Here is a 16,535-nt window from a genome sequence, read left to right as displayed (position 1 = left end):
TTAGTCACATTCTAAGTATTTACCGAGAAAAGTATCGTAAGAGTCTAAATCTAGAAACTACCTGTGACCGCCATATCCGAATGCCTAGATAATAAAGACGAGAGAATCTGAGGAATCGTAGGAAAATGACATTTGTATTTGACAGAATAATCGACATGGATTGCAATTAACCTGAAGAATTGAACACAGTATTATTCCCTTAACAAACACCGAGTTGTCATTGTTCAGTGGGTTGTTACTGAACATAGTAACAGGGAACTCTTCACATGAAGAATTACATAGCGTTATCATGCAATATTTTGTCATGGTGCCTCTTATTTTTTTACGCTTTGCCTGTTTATTATTTACTTTTTTATCTTATACTTAATCCAGTTCAGATAGTCCTTCTCTTCCTTCAATGTTTTCTATAAAAATCTGCCATCAAGTGATTGGGCTTAGTTTTGTGGTAGAATGAAAACTAATTTTGAGCCTTACCAGAGCTATTTGGAGCGATATTTCATCTCTTTTTATGTCCAGTCTGCCAAAAAATTACTAAATGGAGAAAGTCTAGATTAAAAGTGAGGACATATACGATGACTTTATCAATCTCTTTATTACAAAACATTTATGTGAAATGTGAATCCACTGTAAAAAAAATCGTTAATCTTCCATAAATCTAAGAGGAAAACTCCTTCCACTTACCACACTTACAGCCTCATTTTGGCAAGGGCCCCTGCTGGCATACGGCCTGATTATCCCAAATAAGCCAACAGAGTAAAAAGCTCCTCTATCTGCTATATGCGCCCTTTGTGTGACAGTTTCATACTAATGGCCGCGCCCGCCCATTTCCACAATAAAACAAGATCAAGTGTCAGGAGGAAAGGGCTCGTCAAAACATGAAAGTTCGGTTAACTGGAAATTGCAAACCTTCCTTTTATGGCCATGAATGGTAGAGGTCTTTTGCGAGGTTCGTCGTCGAACAGCGTTCCTGTATTTTCAACACTCCTCGTTCGGTATACAGCTATTTTATTATTACTCATATCGTTCTTATTCTTCCCCAAATTTTCGCCTGAATAACTCCGAAAATCTCCAGGGTTAAGCTTCTCAGTTTCACTTGTTATAGAGCCTTCAAGGGCAAACGAAAGCTCAAAGGTGCTACATACAGGCACACATATTGTATATATACAATACTGAATATATATATATATATATATATATATATATATATATATATATATATATATATATATATATATATATATATATATACACACACACACACACACACACACACACACACAATATGTGTGCCTATACGTAAAACCTTTGAACTTTCGTTTACTCCATGAAGGCGCTATAATATTTCAGTAAGATGCTTAACTATTGAAATTTTCAAAGTTATCCCACTCAAAAATCAGGGAAGAATAAGAATGTTAGGAGCAATTACATATATATATGTGTGTGTGTGTGTGTGTGTGTGTGTGTGTGTGTTTGTGTATGTGTATAATTTACGCTTCTCAAGTAAAAGCACAGAGTGGATCAACTCTTAAACCAGTGTTCAAATAATAATAATAATAATAATAATAATAATAATAATAATAATAATAATAATAATAATAATAAAGCTTCCCAAACCGCCAGCAGATTTCCCGATGGAGCCTTCCCCTTTTTTATCTCTTAAGAATGAGTATGGAAACATCAGATTTACTGCAGCACTTATGAAATCACAAGCTAAAAAGTGATCAAATCACAAAAGGGGCAGTATTGTACTCATACCCATACCCATATCCATTCCATACCCATAACCATATCTGTACCATACCCATACCCATACCTATATCCATACCCATATCCCATACCATACCCATACCAATACCCATATCCAAACCCAGATCTGTACCATACCCATAACCAAACCCATATCTGTACCATACCCATACCCAAATCCATTCCATACCAATATCCATACCTATACCCATACCCAAATCCATTCCATACCCATATCTGTACCATACCCTACCCATACCTATGCCCATAACCATACCCATACCATACCCATATCCCTACAATACTCATACCCATATCAATACCATACCATTCCCATACCCATACCCATTTCCTTACCATACCCAAATCCATATCTGTATTATATCCATACCCATACCCACGGGTAAATTAACCCTACTGATAATAGTCAGCAAAAGTCTATGGCATCACCAGCCACGTTTACAAGGGAGGGGGAGGAAGGGGGTAAGGGGGAGGGGGGAAGAGGGAAGGGGCAGGGAAGGGGGAAATAGGAGGGTGAGGGGAAGGGGAGGGGGAAAGGTGAATGGGGATGGGAGGGAGAAGGAGAGGGAAGGTGGAAGGGCGAGTAGGAGGATGAATGGGAGGGAATGGGGAAGGAGGATGGAAGAGTGAAGGGGGAAGGGAAAAGGGGAGGGGGAAGTGGAGGGGGAGGGCAGAGGGAAGTGAGTGGGAGGGGAGAAGAAAGGGGAAGGAGAGGGAGGAAGCGAGAGGGGAATGGAAGGGAAAGGGAGGGGAAAGGAAGAGGGAAGGGGAGGGGGAGGACACAGCTAATTTAACACTTGATCGTGTGCCCCTGTTTAGAAATAAACAAACAAATCAGAGTTTTAGTATTATAGAGATGGAGAGATAATTGAGAGTAAGTCAGGCAGCTTCTCCTAACACCACTTGCTATTCACACACATTAAGAAATCGGGGTCTCTTCTAAAGTTGTGATCAGTCCGTACCTGAGCATCAGGAAATTTGAATTTTGGGGTCTACTTTGACGGCTCACTGTACCTTTAAAATTCATTATTTGAAAAAACAAACCCCAAAAGGCACCCCTCCAGAATACGAGCTTTCAGAAAAACTAAGTTTCACGGCTGTATCTTTAAGCGTGGTTGCTCCACAGGTATGTTAGGACCCTCACCCACCCACCCACCCGCTACCACATCCCCCAAATGGCAAAAATCGGTATCTGGATCTCTGGAATGGCTTAACGGATTTCGATGAAATTTGGCACGATTAGAGACCTTAGCTGGAAACCTCTAAAGCCAGAGTTTCATCCTGGTCGGTTGAATATTTCCATAGTTATAGAGGGGCCAAAGTCGGGGTTTTGTGTAATTAGAGTTGCTGGTTTTACTAACGGAGCAACTTAATTAATAAACCCGATTTGCTCCTCTATGGCGGAAATATTCATCCTGGTCGGTTGAATATTTCCATAGTTATAGAGGCCAAAGTCGGGGTTTTGTGTAATTAGAGTTGCTGGCGGTTAGTAAGAGCACATTTTCGTTTCATCTATAATCTGGAAATATTCATCCTGGTCGGCTGAATATTTCCATAGTTATAGAGGGGCCAAAGTCGGGGTTTTGTGTAATTAGAGTTGCTGGCGGTTAGTAAGGCCAGCAACTCTAATTACATAAAACAGACTGGGTCTCTATATCGGAAATATTCATCCTGGTCGGCTGAATATTTCCATAGTTATAGAGGGGCCAAAGTCGGGGTTTTGTGTAATTAGAGTTGTTGGCGGTTAGTAAAGGCCAGCAACTTAATTATTCATAAAACCCCGACACACCTTCTATAATTATGGAAATATTCATCCTGGTCGGTTGAATATTTCCATAGTTATAGAGGGCCAAAGTCGGGGTTTTGTGTAATTAGAGTTGCTGGCCTTTACTAACCGCCAACTACCGTGGCGGTTGATGTTCCCTAGTTAGTTGTACAGTTTTCATATTATTCATAATACACACATTCTCGCTTAACTCATGTCTTTCCACTGAAGTGCATTCAAATTCAATGCAGACTGAAAAAATAACTAGCGAATCATTGAATTATTCACAACAGATAAGATGAGATATTTAGAGTTATAGGCGATATACTGTATAAACAGAAAAGGATGCCTATCTTAGCCTGTCCTTATCTACGAGAACCCGTACCCAAGGCTTTGGAAGACCCCAGGGTAGACAAACTATGCACAGCCCGTGTCCAGGATCATTCTGATTCTACGACGCCTACCAGCTGGGCTGCAGTTAGATGTGGCACTTCCGACAGCCCAGCCAGTACACACAGCTCCACAGAGACTTTTATAATCTAGTGTGTGAAGAGCAAGCCTTTTACTACCGGCAACTAGTCGCGAAAAGATGCAATTGTGAGACAAAACATTCCACCTTCCCTGTTGTCAATTGTTCTCGTCATTCTCTAAAATAGAATGGGCTAACTGCCCTCACTCTTCTTTCACCCATCTTACCTATCAGCTAAAAATAATTAAAAAAATGGAATGCCGACACACTCCTTAGTTCAATGTGATGGACTGGCTTCTGGTTCCTCACTTCAATCTTAAGTTGTCCAGATCTTCAAATCAGCAGCTCAGCTGTAAGAATAGTTTTGACTGCCGAGGAGTGCAACTCGAACGCTTCATTTCTTTTTGTACATAATTGTACCCACGTACCTAAACTAAACTTCCGGTAAATTGTAACGGAATGCTACAACATTCGTAATTTCCATCAAACTGAGGTATTCTTTCCCTTCTTTTTAAGGGAAATTTAATATAATGCCTATCTGTTTTTGAACGTTTATTTTTCTATATGTGTAATTTATTATCATAACATAAACAGTTTTATTTTTGTGTTAATAGTATGCTGTGGTAATGATTACTGCAACTACAACCCGTTTCTCGGGATATTTCACTGGTGTTGGTTTACTGATATCAAAAGCCTCGTGAACAGAATTTACATTACCTCATGGGCCATTTTGCACTTCTGATAAACCTATTACATACCTGACAAAGTACACGAGAGGGACCGTAGAAATACTTTAACATTTTAGAAATTCAGCCATTCTAGAACAAATAAAAATATTTAGCTTATTGCTTTCATATGGAGTAAAAATGGAGAATCAGTGAGTATATATATATATATATATATATATATATATATATATATATATATACATATACATATACTGTATATATATACATATATATATATATATATATATATATATATATATATATATATATATATATATGAAAACCATACATAATGTTCACATCCGTTCAAACAATCTAATGCATTCTTGAAGACACTGATGCATACAGGCAGGTGTGTAAGGTGTCACCGGAAGCAAAGATTTCCAAAAAATTTCGAAATTCCTGACAAGGGCGATGCTTAAGTAGACGCTGGAGGCATTTGTAATAGTTTCATTTTACTACGCTTGTCTACATCTCCCGTCTACGATGACCTAACCATCACGACCTTGTGAGTTGGGCCAATCACACCCACTGAGGAGCCGCAAGGGAATTTATCCAAGACCTTAATACTTGAGAAAGGACTTAATTGACGTCATTGCATCACTAACAACGGAGGAACGATAAAAGACGCCAGCTTTTGCGTAACAGCCGTTGTTGGTCTGGCGGCAGGGTTTAATTTATGTTAGTAATGACTGCCTTGTGCTGAAGGGCCCTTGACAAGCTAAGTAGAGGTGGTTTGAGAGATGCTCGTTACACGAGCAGCCTTCCTCTGGGGATGGAATTTGACACGAGCATCTTTCTTTCCAACTCTCGCTTTTCTCTGATGCTGAAAGTGCTGATCTCCACAGAAAGGGAGGCCCAATTGCAGCTACTTTGGGGAGGGAGTCATTTCAAAAGAATGATGCAGGTTCATATTATTGTTCATTTTTCTTGCTGGTTCCACTCACAGCAAAACTGATGATGCTCCCATCCCATCAGACACAGCTTCTGATTTCTACCACGACTTCTAGCATTCGCAGATCAGAACACCCGCCCCCTCCCCTCCCCTCCTCCCATCCCTTGACTGCTTCCGACGCCTTCGCCACCGGGACGCAGCTTTTTGCATTTGTTGTGATTCTGGACGAAAATGAACGGTGCCCTTTTCACCCGGCACTTAACCCTTCCCGGCCGCACTTTCTAGGGGCAAAATCTCGGGTAATTGGATTTCTTGCATCTGTGGTTACTCAAAGCGATGACTTGATTTTGAAGGGCGGTAAAGTGGGCCATAATGAAGACCTGTTACATGAGCCTCGCCCCACTACCAACATTTATGGGCCCCCAATTTCCCGCGCGCTTCGTTTATGGGGAGTTCGAAGGAAGGAATCCTTTCCAAATGATAAATGCCTCCGCGTGCATTGCATCGCATTGCATTGCAGAGGAAATGTCTTGGAAATTTATCGGAGTGATCATGGAATCTCATGCGCACGCTTTCGTGCTCTTAACTGGGTAAGTGACAGCCTGCCGCCTTTACACGTCTTACGAAAGCTTCTGGAAAATAACGCATAGGATACCACTGCTTCATTTTTTTTTTCGTTTTCCTTTTATTGTTCTTCACACCATCTAGAAAAGAGATGAATCACCGAACGCAATAATTGTTATTACCACTTGTCTATGTTTCTTATTTGTTGATAACTGTAATGAATCTCCATGACACCGATGAATGGAAAGAAGCATTAGCGTTCTTTGGACTCATTTGTGGTTTTCAAGGGGCAAGGCCCAAGGATTTGTGAGGCCTGAGCTTGTGTTCAGCAGTTGACAATAAATAGATAATATATATAAATAAATATATATATATATATACATATATATATATATATATATATATATATATATATATATATATATATATATATATATATATATACATATATAGTCACTTATACGCGTTACTTTTTTATATTAACAAGTATTAAGCCACATTATCGAATTTCCTCTACCTAAGGGGTAACTTACACCCAAGAGGAATAATAACAAATAAGTACTTCTAAGCCCAGGATTCTGCACCTTGCCTGGTACAGAAACAACGATAGACAATGACCACCTGGTTTTACAAATACACATATCTATATATATATATATATATATATATATATATATATATATATATATATATATATATATATATATAGATAGAGAGAGAGAGAGAGAGAGAGAGAGAGAGAGAGAGAGAGAGAGAGAGAGTGTATGTGCGTGGGCACGTGTTCTGTGTTCTTGTAGACTTTTTTAATGGAAGATCGTTTGCTGTACCGCTGGTCGTCAGATCGATGAAATTGAGCCATGTTGGTTCTTGACAGCATTTCCTAGGTTACCATACAAAAAGAGCCAAATTACATCGGCAATTACGCTGTATATGTATATATATATATATATATATATATATATATATATATATATATATATATATATATATATATATATATATATATATATATATATATATGTACATATATACTGCATATATATATGCATTATATACATACATATATTCATTTATATATTATATATATATATATATATATATATATATATATATATATATATATATATATATATATATATATATATATATATATATATATATATATATATATATATGTGTGTGTGTACATATATACTGCATATATATATGCATTATATACATACATATATTCATTTATATATTATATATATATATATATATATATATATATATATATATATATATATATATATATTAACTCTCGCTTTTTAATATACATGTATTAATCGATGCAAAATATGTTTTTAAAACTTTCTTACTAAATAAAATGAGAAACTTAATGTCTCCATAAATACACATTCCTCACTTCACATAAGCATCGTTAAACAAATTATACTTTGAAATTCTCGTCAGTAATAAGACAGACATGTCGGAGAGAGAGTGAGAGAGAGAGAGAAAGAGAGACTCTCACCAATCTGTTCACTGTCATGAGCCACTTCCATTTTTATTTTGTGCTGATGTAGGTAAGAAAAACTTTGAAACCCTGGAGGGATGGTGTAATTCCTTGTCATTTATTATTATTAGCATTACGCTGGAACAGTAATAGAGAACATAATCTGTATTTTTGTTACTTTCTCAGTGAGGAATGGATGGAGCAAAATCTTAATCACCAACGAATACAAAAACAGAGCGGAGTGTAATTCAGTTTTAGCTGTATTACTGCAATTTCACTTTGTGTAAGGCCCTTGCATAAAAATTCTACTATACTAAAATCTAAAAAGAAATACCTGAAGTTCTTTAATATAAACTATAAGGAGGTTTTTTGATTGCTCAGTTTTCCTTTTGATCCGTCAAGATAAAAAAGCTGTCACGTTCACACACCCTATTATATATACATATATGCGTGAGAGTGTGCGTGCTTGCGTGTGTTTGTGCGTTAACCTAAGTGTTTCTATTTGATTGTGCAAGTGTGTGCGTGTGGCTGAATATACTTTTGTGATCATTACAGTAAGGAAATATGAATTAAATTGAGATCTCAGAACTGATATTTGCCATCACTTCTTGAGTAGTGCGGAAATACCACCTTGTATCATTTTCATTATGTAATAATGCTATCCCTATCAGAGTTATTTAGAGCGTCAATTTTACCTCATGTAATAAGTAATTCCTTGAGTGTTCACGTAGCCAGCTCAGCTTAAGTAGATACAAGTTTTGTCAACGGACATGGCGCCAGTATTTCATTTTACTTCCTTAACTGCACATGTGTGGAAATGTGTCATATCTAGTAATAAAACCCATTAAAAAGATTCGGGCAACAGGTTCCAAGTTGTGCATTAGGGAAGGAATCTTGTCTTTAATTCCCATCCGAGAGGTTTATACCTGCAGCGGCTGGCTTCCATGGTTGAACAAGTAAATGAAAACAGAGACACTGACTTACATTTGTACAATAGGCAGGATACCTTTCTGAGAACACAAATAAAGATGAAGTTAAGGACATGAACTCCATAAAAGTTGCAATAAACGAAGTAGAATTAAATTATGAAGCGCCGTCTTTTGTAATTGAATTGTTAAGGATAAAATGAATAATTAAAAAGCACCCCTTTTGTCTCCTTTTCTTCGAAAAGAGTAACTCGTTGTTCTTGAAAGTCAGTTCTAAAGTATGGCACCCTTGAGCAACTGTTGCACACTTCCAGCCCCGTCATTCTTCCTCTTGCTTTCTGTGTAAATCATGATGTTAGGATTCTAAACACGAAGACCAAAGTGGACATTTCCCATGACTGTGATCTACAAACAGTTTTTTCATATCAAAATGAATCGGTAGTTTCGATGGATTTAATTATAGGTGAGAAGTAGATCTGACCTTCTCCTTAATAGCTGGGGGAAAGGCAATCAGATATAAACCCTTAGAATGCAAAGAAATGTTTTGTCTGAATAGTTGGTCCATTCTGATAAAGCTCCCGCCTCCTGCGGATATGTAAATTTTAAGTTTATGCCCCGTAAATTCTATTAATTATTCATGCAATTAGGCACAAGCGGACACAAGCTAGAGAGTGGAACATAATCCAAAAGTATTCACTTTTCCTAAGAATAATTAGTGTCCTCGTGGTAGATCATATTTTTGCATGAAAGAAGCCTTACAGATCCCAAATACTATTGAAACTGCAGCAATTTGGCGTGAAAAGTAAAGAACCAATGTCGCTTTCTCAAATCATAAATCTCCAGCTCCACAGGAATAAGAGCTGGTTACTTGGTTCACCTTGAAACTGTCAATTCTCTGTACACCATCAGAATACTGTTCCACACGCTTTTAATTCGCTTATTTCTTCCTCTCTACACTGACCTTAAAGAGCCGAAGAAATCAAATTTCGTGAGGGAAATTCTGACTTCATGATAATAACTGGTACTTTCTGATAAAGCTGCGGTAATAGGAACCACTATCGAACTTTCAAAAGTACGTGCCATGCGCAAACGGCACCAGAAATGTCTCACTGTATCGGGAATTGGTGAAGATAGTCAAAACCATATGATGTTCGTTCTTCATAGAATTTCATGAATGAATATATATATATATATATATATATATATATATATATATATATATATATATATATATATATATATATATATATAGTTATTTATATATATATATACATATATATATAGATATATACATGACTGTGAAATATTTTCTGTTAAAACAGAATTCCATCAAATATAAGGGAGCCCATTATATTTGATATATACACATAATAATAATAATAATAATAATAATAATAATAATAATAATAATAATAATAATAATACCAGCATATTATTATTGAAGTAATGTCAGTCGTACTGTTTGCTTGCATTAGTATGTAAAACCCCATCTGAGAATATTCACAAAAAGGATGACGAGATTATTTGTTACAAAGCGTCATGCCCTAGGTTGAAAGGTCTTCAGGTTACATTCTCAGGTTATCCCCGAGAAAGCTGGAGCCATATAGGAATCCACAGTCGATAGTATATTGCACTAGGAATTCACAGTACTCTTAGACAGTTTTTAGATCTGCTCCTGTGTAAAAGATAATGACCATCAGATTCATATGGAAACCGGTTTGTTGCAGGTTTATGAGAAAAGTAAATATCAAATTTTTTAGTAGGAGTATGTTACTAGGCTTATTTTTACCCTAAAATATTAGTATTTAATGACGTTTCACGGTTTTGCTCTTCTATGCTGGAGGTTTTGAACGACTGTCCATTGAGGTTTCCTATTGTTTGTTTCGGTTTCCAGTAGGTTTTCAGCATAAATGCAAAAGGAGTAAGGCCTTGGCTTTGTTCTCATCTGAAGATGATTAAATGAGCTGATGTATTTCAGTACCGCACTAATAGTCATTGCCATTTCAGATACAATGCTCTCTCTCTCTCTCTCTCTCTTCTTCACTTTTTCCAGTAAAGCACAAAGACCTACAGCACCATCGTCCTCACTGACAACCGCATCCCTTCCAACTCACATCCCTTCCAACTCAAACTCAATGGCAAAGAAGATCCTCTGAGGCGAATAATTAATGAGGACACTGATGCAAATATGTCCAAAAGGAGAGTCAAAGGTACTTCGCAAACTGAAACGCGGGCAACCAGGAAGCTTCTGACGTGGAAGTCCTCACAACCCTTGCAATTTTACTTTATCAAATACAAGAAAGACTTTCAGCGGGAAGGTTTGTACTCTTCACTGCGCCTCCTAAAATGAAGTAGTCTTTTTATAAAGCAGAATTTTAGCGTTGGCAATGCTAGAATAAACAAGTAGCAAATGCACCTAAGTTTCTTCGGCGCAGCCGATTATCTATACAGGATAAAACCAAGACCACCGAAAATAGCTCTGTCATTCGGTGGTCTCGGTATACTGTTGAATGAGCCGCGGCCCATGAAACTTCAACCACGGCCCGGTGGTGGCCTGTCCTATATCGTTGCCAGAAGCACGATTATGGGTAACTTTAACCTTAAAATAAAAACCACTGAGGCTAGAGGGCTGCAATTTGGTATGTTTGATAATTGGAGGGTGGATGATCAACATACCAATTTGCAGCCCTCTAGCCCCAGTAGTTTTTAAGATCGGAGAGCGGACTGAAAAAGTGCAGTCAGAAAAAAGTGCGGACGGACAGACAAACCCGGCATAATAATTTCCTTCTACAGAAAACTAAGAATCATCGAAGCACTGACTGAATCAAAGGGGAAACCGCCCTATGAGACACTTCCTAACGCGAGATATGAAAACTGCAAAATAAACAAATGAAAGTTCCGCCGTGCTCGCCTTTAGGGTCGCACTGAAACTAGTTATTGCTCCCAACTAATACAGCTCGTCATCCTTTTAATTTCTTCATATTTTTTCGTATTAAGGTACTTGCATTTGCGGAGAACTCTCTCTCTCTCTCTCTCTCTCTCTCTCTCTCTCTCTCTCTCTCTCGTTTTACAGTGATAAAACTATATGTGGCTGTAATGTCAGTCGTTTTAGGAGTCTTCGAATCTACTCAAAGCGTTAGTTTTCAGCCTGTCTTTCCACCTTGGAAGAAATAGCAAGCCATTGACTGTTAATAATATCGGGCGTTTGAAAGCAGGAACCAAATGGGAAAAAATCATTCAATGACGAAAAACGCTTCGTGTTCGAATGCTGTTTGGAAAATGGGAACTGAAAACTAAGCCTTGTTTTGTATTTAAACGTCCCTCCACCTTCAGGTGTCAAAATGCTTTTCTAAATATTATGCTTCTGGTGACCTATGTTCTGGCACTCTTCGTTTATAAAACAAGTCAGCCGGCACCACAAGAGAAAAACATTAACAAAGAATTAGGAAAGAAATTTGGTAACCTTTTTTTTTTTTGCCTTCTTGTACTGAATGTTATATAAGTTTATTGCATTTGCTTTCAAGTTTACACACTGTAACTGTAGCCTACTTCATTGTGGCATAAACTCGGAGAAATAAATGGACCCGTGTTTAATGACAAGAGAGGATTATCGAAAAGAGTCACAGTGGAACGGCATGAGATTTTTGACAGAATGGGAGAAGCGGCGAGTAACTCATTTTCTCGTCTTTTTCCTATCTGTTTTTAGTAAAACAGAGAGCACGTCGATGACTAATATAGAAAGTCACCAATAAAAACAAGACGAGCCGATGACTGAACAAACTGCAAACTTGAGACAAAGAGCAGATTTTATTGCATCATCTGCAGAAGGTTTAAATAGGGATATAAAAAGCTAAAGGTGATTTATAAGAGGAAGGTATTTTATTGGACTAACAGATTTGTGGCGTTAAGCAATTCCCTCTCCATCATGTGTGTCATGAACATGAGCATTTACAAAAGATCCATTATTTGTTTAGTCAACTGCGTTGCAAAATTTCTAAATTAACACCCTGCTCTCTATTAGTTAATCGGTCTAGCTTACGTGCAATTATGTAGGAGAATAATCAAGTCAATATTTTAGATGAAAGATGAATATACAATCAACTCATCCTCAGATTGTGAAAATTCTCTTCGGTTTTAGAAATGGAAGGATGAACCGTTGATTAGGTCCAATGAAGATCAAAAGCTGATTTTCGAAAAAGAAATACCACGCAACTACGACATACCTATCAATTTCACTGTTAATCACTGAAAAGAGCCTTCATTATGACATCTATGATGTGGTACTTGTGTGAAGGAATGATTTGCCATCCAGGACCCATTAGTTTTATATTCCACAAATGCCAACAAAGGTGACTCAGTGATGACCCCGTAACCACGTCGTCTGCCACATAAACATGCAATCGCAGAACGAGTCTTCTTATCGGCTCTAACGAACTTTCGCCCACATTCTCGTTATTGCATGAATCTTTCTGGGGTCGGAAAGACACATTCTCCCGCTCTCTCTGCCTCTCTTTATTTTTTTTTATGCGATTCATATTATATATATATATATATATATATATATATATATATATATATATATATATATATATATATATATATATATATATATATATATATATATATATATATATATATACATATATATAAATATATATATATAATATATATATATATATATATATATATATACATAAATATGCATATGAATATATATGTATATGTATATATACATATATAATGAATATTTATACAGTATATACATATATAAATATATATGCATATATATATGTATATATATATATATATATATATATATATATATATATATATATATATATATATATATATATATATATATATATATATATTCAGAGCCTCAGTGGCTCAGTCAGTACAGCAGCGGCCTAGGACTTCAGAGGTCCGTGGCGCGGGTTCAAATCCGCAGCCGACTGGTCAGTGAAGGCGGACACTTTGCTATCCGTGTAGACACCCTGGGATTACATATGTAATCAACGGATAGGTTTGCTGAAAAGCAAATGGGTGTTACAGACTAATACACACATAAACAAAGCCACTCCAACATCTTCTAAAAACATAACAGACACCTCACACGTCTCGAACTGTCGACCTACCCGCCCAGTTCTCCTTGCTGCTTGGGAGAAAGGGAGCTGGGGATTGGCACGATACAGGTACACATCATTACCGGGGTCTAAGCGATGTCAGGTAGGGCAGCCGATCGAGGCTACGGTCTACCCCAACGCCAAATCAAAGTCCTTCAAAGAAGGCATCGTGGCTTACCCTGTATAGAAAATGGGAAAAAAAGCACGTTAAAACGAAGAAGAATATATATATATATATATATATATATATATATATATATATATATATATATATATATATATATATATATATATATATATATATATATATATATATATATATATATATATATATATATATATATATATATATATATATATATATATATATATATTCATATATATATATATATATATATATGTATATATGTGCTATTTATATATATATATATATATATATATATGCATATATATACATATATACATATATAATACATGTACATATACTGTATATACATATATAAATATACATATGTATACATAGCTATATACCGGGTGTTTCAAAATAAGAGCCCCCCCTCCACAGAACAAATGGAAAGTTATGAAGATTTCTGCTATAGCCTATCTATATATATATATATATTCATATATATATATACATATGTATATATGTGCTATTTATATATATATATATATACATATATACATATATAATACATGTACATATACTGTATATACATATATAAATATACATATGTATACATAGCTATATACCGGGTGTTTCAAAATAAGAGCCCCCCCTTCACAGAACAAATGGAAAGTTATGAAGATTTCTGCTATAGCCTATCTCCAAGTACATTATTTTAAGTTTCTATTAAGCTATTTTTCATTTTACATTTCTTGTATTTTCAGACTGAGTGACGGAGTTAGATACAGCCATGGCTAATGACTCGGAGGAAATCACATGGATTGGCCAAATCCGACTATAAACTTCAGAGAGGCCAGGGATGCTGGCTCATCCTTCATTTCACGTTCCTGGATAGCTAAATACATTAAAAGATATTAATCCTTTGTTAAAAGAAACTGGAACAAAAATCCATATGACTGTCATTGCAAAAAGAGTGAGAATCTTGGAAGGCCTGAAGTACTTTCTCAGGAGTCAAAAGACATCATAGCTGAGGCAGTGGGTAGACCAAGAAAGTCTTTACGTAAAATTGGCGCTTGAACTAGAAACAAAAGGGGGAAATAAGTGAACTTATAGTGCTGTGTATCGTGAGTTGAAAAAATCTGGTATCAAGCCATTTCATGTCATCAGCAAGCCCAACATCATTCAGCAACAGAGAGAAGACCATGCATGGTTTTGTGGTTAATTTCTTAAAGACTGGGATGAAGCTGACTTTCTCCATGTTGCTGCATCACATGAATTCTTCATTTACACAGTCAGGAAGCCAAATCATAAAAATAACATCATTTGGGCTGCAAAGTTGGATGATATCAGCAATGACGTGTGCTATTGCCAAGTTGTGAAATTTCCTGAATGCTTGGGAATTTTTCTCTGTTTCACAGACAAACGGTTAATGTGGATCATCAAAGAAAAAGGACAGTCATGGAATGGTGAGTACTTCAGAGAAACTGTGTTTACTGGTGGAGTATTTCCTTTCCTCAAAGATCCTGAAAATGTGTTATCTGTTGAAGAAGTCACATTTTTGCATGATAAGGCACCATTGTCAAGGCTCTTCAGGCACAGGAGCTACTTTGAAACAGTGGTATCGATTTCTTCTTGTCAAGTGAATTTCCAGGTAGCTCCCCTGACCTTAATGTGTGTGAAAACATTGGTAGTATCTTAAAGGATCATGTTGAAGCGCGCACAGTGAACTATGATGGTATACCAAGCCTTGACGACCTGCGAAGAGAGGTGACTGAAGTGCTCAGATTTGCTGAAATCATACCTCTCAAGAATGCAGGCTGTGGTACAGGCAGATGGAGGCCACACAAAATATTAAATACTCAGAGAGAAACTTAAATAAATACCTGTTCTGAATTACTTTTGTTTTTGTCCATATCAATTTTAGTGTATGCTCTAGGGGTGGGGGCCTCTAATTTGAAACACCCTGTATATACATATATACAGTATATGTATATATACATAAATATATATATATATATATATATATATATATATATATATATATATATATATATATGTATATATATATATATATTATATATATATATATATATATATATATATATATATATATATATATATATATATATATATATGTATATTATACATATATATTATTACAAATATCCACCACCTCTTCTCTTTGCTTATTTATGATAGGGGTTAGAATCCTATGCTCTAAGGAGTAGGCACCCCAGGACCTATACATGAACATGTTGAAGTGTAGTTTTAAGGAGTGCCTCTCGCCTTGGGTCCAGGTAGGGAATTTTAGTAGTCACTGGGGAGTACTTAAGCCAGGGGAACGTACATCCCAGATCTTAATTCTTTCTTCAATTAGCCCCCTACTGTATGATCTTTCTACTGGCGTCTCGGATGTTCTTTCATAGATACCAGCTGAGGCATCTGTTTTGAAGAAACAGTGTCTGCCCGCGGGCAGAAACCACAGTCATGTAATCAGGTCACAACCTGCGTGCACACTCCGTCTTTTGCTCCTTCTCTGTGAGAACAGTCTCACTGTCTATCATTAGCTGTACCACATGCCCGACCGGGCCACTGTTCACCACCACACTCTTTCTGTGAACTGGACCCATAATCAGGCTACAAGAAGCCAAACCACAAGCAGTTTCTTGAGGTCTAAGG

The 16,535-nt window shown here is 36.5% G+C and overlaps 1 protein-coding gene across 2 annotated transcripts in view; it reads left to right on the top strand.

Annotated features, from left to right (window-relative positions):
* The window catches only part of LOC136849059 (uncharacterized), a 71,993-nt gene that overhangs the window by 28,420 nt on the left and 27,038 nt on the right, over nucleotides 1–16,535 (top strand). The gene's annotated exons all lie outside the window — the stretch shown is intronic.

Source organism: Macrobrachium rosenbergii, chromosome 2, assembly GCF_040412425.1.
Source record: "Macrobrachium rosenbergii isolate ZJJX-2024 chromosome 2, ASM4041242v1, whole genome shotgun sequence".
NCBI lineage: Eukaryota > Metazoa > Arthropoda > Malacostraca > Decapoda > Palaemonidae > Macrobrachium > Macrobrachium rosenbergii.
The sequence above is the reverse complement of the archived record's forward strand: the minus strand, read 5'-3'. Positions and strand labels throughout refer to the sequence as shown.